The following is a 6793-nucleotide window of genomic DNA, read 5'->3' as shown; positions in this document are numbered from 1 at the left end:
ATTCCTGTTGCTCACCTCCCCAGGATCTAAACTGCTCTCACTTCTCTAGAGTCTCAATTCCCATTGGGAATTTAGGGAAGCTGATTCTATTCCCTCCTACCTGCCCCCCCCCAACATTCTAAGGGTGAGGCACATGCTCTGAGCTAAGCCACTGAACAACCTCTGCCCCTAAGGGTTAATCCCCAGGTGGGCAGGTGACCTTACTCAGTCCACGGTGAATCTCAGGACGTGCTGGGAATTCTGGGACACAGATTCTATTTTCCCGGTGGCTCCAGATGGTGTGGAGTACAGATGTGAGGTATCGAACTGCTGCAGCCATTTTGCTATCATTGGAGAAACCAACCTGAGGATGACGCTGAGGGTGCAGAGCTAGGAGACTAGCAGAGAAATGGAGTTCTGATCAAACCATGCCTGACTGCTGGGCTCCGATAGACTTTTCAGTTTCATGAGCCAACAAATTTCCTTTATTGTTAAGTCAATTTTCTATTATTTGCAACTAAAATCAACCTGATTCAAACACCATCTAGCCAAACAATGTTGTTTACCAAGAGATATACTTATTCACTTATATATTGATTAGGCCTCTGCTCTACACCAAGCACTATGCTAGGTGAGCAGTACTGATGTGGTCCCATCCTCCTCAAAGGCTTACAGTCTGATGGAAAGAACCAGGGATTAAAATGCCTGCCTAGGGGCGCCTGGGTGGCTCAGTCGTTAAGCGTCTGCCTTCGGCTCAGGTCATGATCCCAGGGTCCTGGGATCGAGTCCCACATCGGGCTCCCTGCTCGGCAGGAAGCCTGCTTCTCGCTCTCCCACTCCCCCTGCTTGTGTTCCTGCTCTTGCTATCTCTCTCTGTCAAATAAATAAATAAAATCTTTAAATAAAAAAAATAAAAATAAAAAAATAAAATAAAATGCCTGCCTAGGGGGCTCTGATGTATGTAACCTGCTCAGCATCCATCCCCCCTCCTTTAAATAGCAGAACCCTGACTTTTCTTTGGATACCATCTAAAGACCTGGTCAACTGACCACAGTGACTCATTCAGTGATGGGCATGAGAGTCAGCCCTGAGACTGTAAGCTTTGAAACACAGGTCCTGTACTTCTGGGGCTTACTAAACTGGGGAAACATAAGGCTGGGGTTTCCTCGAGCTGAAAGAGTGCTAGGACTAGTTAATCTCTGAGCGTTGGGAGCAATTAACTTCTCTGACTTCACTCCTTCATTCAACCAGATGTTAGTGCCTCCTCCCATGCCTGAGCCTGTGCTGTAAGATGGGGAAGGAGGGATGAAGAGGATGTGGCCGCTCCTTTTGAGCTCAGTCTAAAGAGAAGGACAAATGAATAGGTAATGCCCAACACAGCGTACTATACTAGGACTAATCAGCTTAGCTTGAAGGCATTCATTGTTACTGTTAATTTTGTGACATGTTACACATAGGAAAAATTAGAAGACTCAAGAAAGGTCTAAAAATAAAAATCTGGGCGCCTGGGTGGCTCAGTTGGTTAAGCGACTGCCTTCGGCTCAGGTCATGATCCCAGGGTCCTGGGATCGAGTCCCGCATCGGGCTCCCGGCTCAGCGGGGAGCCTGCTTCTCCCTCTGACCCTCTCCTCTCTCATGCTGTTTCTCTCTCGCTCGCTAATAAATAAATAAATAAAATCTTTAAAAAATAAAAAAAAATAAAGATCTCCTGGGGCACCTGGCTGGCTCTGTCAGCGGAGCACGCGCAGTTCTTGATCTCGGGGTCGTGAGTTGAAGTCCCACATTGGGCATAGAGATGACTTAAATAAACAAATTTAAAAAAAGAAGAAAGAAAGAAAGAAAGAAAGAAAGAAAGAAAGAAAGAAAGAAAGAAAGAAAGAAAGAGAAAGAAAGAAAGAAAGAAAGAAAGAGAAAGAAAGAAAGAAAGAAAGAAAGAAAGAAAGAAAGAAAGAAAGAAAGAAAGAGAAAGAAAGAAAAAGGAAAATCTCCCTTAGTTCCACCACTCAGCTATGATCATGGTTCATATTTTTGTTTACAATCTTCCAGATGCTTTTCTATGTATATACACGTAAAAAAAAACCCCAAACTGAATGCAATGTGGCATATTGAGTTAGATCCTGGAACAGAAGAAAGGGCACTAGTGGAAGAACTGGTAAAAACCAAATAAAGTCAGAGTCTAGTAATGTCCCAATGCTCATCTCAGTTTTGGTAAATACCATGATTATGTTAACAGCAGGGGAAGCTGGGTGACGTGTATGCAGAAATGTCTGTGTGCTCTCTTTGGAACTTTCCTGTAAACTTAAAATTATTCCAAAATAAAAAGTTTACTTAAAAAAAAATGAACTCATTCTCTATTGTTTTGTAATCTATGTTTATTCACTCAATAGTTTATCTTGAAATTCTTGTCTTAAAGTGACTTATTTCATGATCGCATACTATTCCATCAATGAATCATCATAGCCTATCTCCCCTTTGTTGGAAATTTAGGTTGTTTCCAATTCTTACTGTTATAAAAAATGCTGCATATACTTATACTTAGTCATTTCCTTAGGATATACTAACAAAGTGGAATCGCTGAGCCAAAGCCGGCAGCTAGGAAACACACACTGAGCACCCGGACCATCAGTGTTCTCAGGCCCCCGATATACGTGAACTTGAGGCCTGGCAGGCACACTGACAGAGAGGCACTGCTCTCATTCGTTTATTTTAGGGCAATTTCTGGAGGTTTTCAAGGGATGAGCCAACAAATTCTCAGCAGAGACTCTCTCAGCCCACTGTAGCCCCTTCCTGGTGTCATGTCCAACTCAAGGGCGCACGGATCTAGCCCATCCCATGGTGCTCCTCGCGGCTCCCTCCCGTTCTGGCCTCCAGGAGGGCCGTTCCTGCAGACAGCCACTGGAGTGGGCTGTGGAGTAAGAGCAGGTAGCCCAGCCCCATGTGTGATTTCAACCACAGCCCTTGTTCCCGTCTTCAACGAGAATGTCCTCCTCTCCGTGACCTTTGGGCATTGTGGGGCCATGTCCATCCCGACCTGGTAGGCTGCCACACCAGCAACGCTGAGGAGACTCGGATTCCCACCCCCACCCAGGGGCACATCTGGCCACTCAGGAAACACCCCAGTGAAGAGCAACCTGTTCTGGTTTGGTGCAGTACTCCAAGGGGGATGGAGGCCACTGGCACTGGGGAACAGGGATAAAGATATATGGTCTGAAACACCTGGTAGCCACGACAGGGTCCTTTCTTCCTTGGCAAAGAGCCATAGGAAAAAAGGTAAGTAGGATCATTTATTGGGCTATTTTTCCATTTTATGGACTGTGCCTCCCATAGATGGGTGCTATGATCCTCCTTTTACAGATGAGTTCATTGAGGCTTGGAGGTTAGGCAGCTCCCAAGGCATGTGGCGAGCCATGTCAGTGCCTAGATCTAACCACAGGTCATCTCTGTCACCGCAGAACCCATGCCCACATCACTAGGCACGTGATGGAACACAGAGCTGACAATAAAACCGAGAGACTCCCTTCTTTTCGGTCCCACCACAGCAAAGGGTCACCCAACTCACGGTCAAAGCACTGATGCCGTGTGTTTGGGAGAGGTGGCAAATATGGCGTGAGGGCCAAGCTTAGAGCGGCCATCAACTCTGTGTATGTATCCTTGTCTCTGGCTCTTCCAGGTTCTTGAGCGGAAAAACTTCTCTTCTGTCGTCCCTATGCTTCATTTGAAAAACACGGTTTCCAAGCACCCTAGGGGTTCACTAGGTAAAAGCAGCCCTTAGTACCCGTGGCCTCCGCCTGGAATGCCCTGCCCTCTGCGTGGAGCCACCCCAGTCCCACCTCCTCCGCCTCGAAGCTACCAGATCCTCTCTGCAGTCTCACCTCCCGTACCACATAAGTAGCCCTTTCTTTACTCCCCACTTCTTTCCTGGAATAGACTCAAGGCAGTTGGAAAGACTCAAGACATGTCCAAACACATTAACACTAAACAGAATGACTGAGGTTGGGTGAGGTGGGTGAGAATTTTATTAAGAAAGCCTGACAGAAGAAAGCATAGCATCGAACACAAGGGGTCTCCTCACAGCCAGGGCAAAAAGCAAAAGTAGAAAATGAAGCATTTCTTGCCTAGTAGAAGAATGCAGACCAACTAAACAGGAAGCAAAATGATCTTCTAGCTCTAAGCTCGGAGAAATTTGTCCCCAGAGTCTTTATCTGAGGGACCCCCTACAACGTAATGATTTGCCCCATGGCCATTTTACCCGCAAAGCGCAGAGCCGTTCAGTCTGAGGGTTACTGCACAGGACCTGGTCCTGCCCCTGCCGTCTGCCACCTTGTCTTCCCACTCACGCCTGCTCTCTGCTGGGGGCTCCTCCTCTCGCCTGGGCGCCCTGAAGGGGTGTTCTGTGAGAGAAGCTCATCATCACACTGCCCTGCAGGACTCTAACACAGAGCTGCTATGTCCCCAAGATGTCGGCAGGACAGCGGTCCCTCGGGATCACGAATCCCTCGATGCCATCAGCTGTGCGGGGCTGCGGTCCAAAAGGAATGGCCGTGACGTGGAGCCAGTGTAGACACCCTCCTGCTGCCACCCTTTCCAGAACGTACTGACGGGGAAAACGGACTCCTCTCTCCCCCCGTAACTTGCTCCTCTGGCCTCCTGGAACAGGACTGGTTCCTGGAGTTCTGCGAATCGGGTACATTGGAGCTTTGGCTCCCACAGCAGGGAAACAAAGTTAGGATGAAATAGAAGACGGTCTTACCTGAGGCAGCGCTCCCCACTCGGGCCCGTCACCGTGCCAGGCAGGCCTCCTCAAGTTTCTTCTCCTTGCATCCCGATCCGTGGCTCGTCGACGCGGCTGTATCACGAGTGCCTTCAGAGGGCTTCCCCGCTCCCAGCCAAGCGTCAAGGCCCCGGAGCAGTGGTGGGAGGCCGGCTGCGAGCCCCGGCCGGGCGCGTTCCTGCCTCCTGCCGCTCCCGGGTGCACCTGCGGCCCGCGGAAGTAAGGGCGGCGCTCACTCCCCCAGGCTTCCGAGAAGTGAGAGCGTGGACGCAGGGCCTATCATCCAGGAAGCGTAAGGTCATGCGAAACGATCAGTAATTAGGAAAATACAAAAATACGGAATTCTGCATACAACTTAGGAGGGCTGTCGCCAAGGCTTGCATCTTCTCTCTGCACGCCATCAGCAACGTCCCGGGCGTCTGCGGTGTGCCGGGAATCCGCTCACCAGGGTTGTCAGCCCACCCGAGGGGCAAGCGGCCATTTCTGTTCTACCGCCGGGGAGGTACCTCGCCTGGGGTCTCACGGCGGAGGAGGTGCAGCAGGAGTCTGTCTTCTGACTCACTGAGCGGTCTTCCCAAGAAACACTGCTGAGGCTAACTGCTGAGGCCTCCTGAGGGCCAAGGTTGCCCTTCGTTCTGTCTGTCTGCAATGCTCTGTGCCCACAAGACAGCCTGGGATGCTTTGCCTGGGTCCTCAGACTGGCAGTGAGCGGCCACGAACAAGAAGGCACCTGGAGGGGCCTGTCTTACTGGAGAGCTGTCCAAGTCGCTAAATCACCTCAGCGACAAGGTCAAGGGGACAGGCTCAGGTGGCAGAGACTGCTTTCGGCGCGCCGACTTGGCCTCTTCTGTGTGACCTCGCTGCTCCAGACCTTGATCGCCTCACCTGTAAGACAGGAGGACAGCTCCGACTGCCCGGATGCCCCAGGAGGGCCGGGGAAGGTCTTGGCTATGAGGCCTGTGCACAGTACCTGGCCTGGTGTCAGTGCTGCCGGCCCGGGAGCGGTTCCAGTCAGCTTCCGGATGGGGACACCAAGCCGAAAGACACGAACGAGAAGTCTCCCGGTCTTCTCTCAGGCCATTCTTCTCAACCACACCATGCTGCGGCCTCCTGGGCTGGGTCCACGAATCTCTCCCCAGTTTGTTGCATGATGACCAAGGAAGGGAAGAATGCTTTCATGGGCCATTTAAACAGCTCAGGGAACAGAAAGATCAGAGTCGTGTTGGCCCCTGAATGACTGTAGAGGTGGGGAGGTGGGGAAGCAGAGGGAGGCACTGGCTCAAGAAGCGGCATTTAACATGCCCGTGACCACCCTGGATCACTCCAGAACTAGAAAGCCTGAAGGACGGCAGTGCTCCCAGCCTGGCTTCCTCTGGTTTCGGGAATAGCAGTCATTTCTCAGAAACCAACCCGCAGAGGCAGCCCTTCCAAAGAGCCTGAGAGCTTCAGCTTGGCTCTTCTGCTGAGCAAAAAATGGATTTATAAAGAAGCAACCAGGAGTGTTAAAGAGACAGCTGAAAAGACAGCCAAAAATCTGGCTAGGGATGGGAAGCACTGGCTTTCTAGGCTGTGGACAGCTGTCCACTCAACAATTCTCCAGCCCGGCACGAAGCAGATATATTTGTATATATTCGGATCCAACTAACATTTATCAAGTGTCTGTTGTGTGCCAGGTGCCAAGCACAAAGCTGCTTTTTATAAACTTCATTTAATGCCAACAAGTCTGTGAAGGTGGAATCACACCCCTCTTTTTTCAGACAAGGAAACAGGAGCAGAGTAAATGATTGGCTGGGATTCCTCACACCTCCTCTGAGCTCCAAGCAAGGTGTGGTCTCCACGAAGCCGAGCTGCCTTGTCCTGCCTGCATCTGAGCTGAGGCTCAAGAGGGTGTGGCTCATCTTATGAGCACACACTTGGACCTCCCTGCCTTGTGACTTCTAGTGACAAGAAGGGGCTTCCAAGCCAGATTCAGAATTCAATGCCTTTTTTGTTTCCTAGCCCAGATCCCAAAAAAATTCATCAAAAAAATGCCACAACAGGGGA

This window comes from Mirounga angustirostris, unplaced genomic scaffold (genome assembly GCF_029215605.1).
Source record: "Mirounga angustirostris isolate CCGP_5_RB_7025 unplaced genomic scaffold, mMirAng1.0.hap1 SCAF_4, whole genome shotgun sequence".
NCBI lineage: Eukaryota > Metazoa > Chordata > Mammalia > Carnivora > Phocidae > Mirounga > Mirounga angustirostris.
This window is presented reverse-complemented; position numbering follows the sequence as displayed.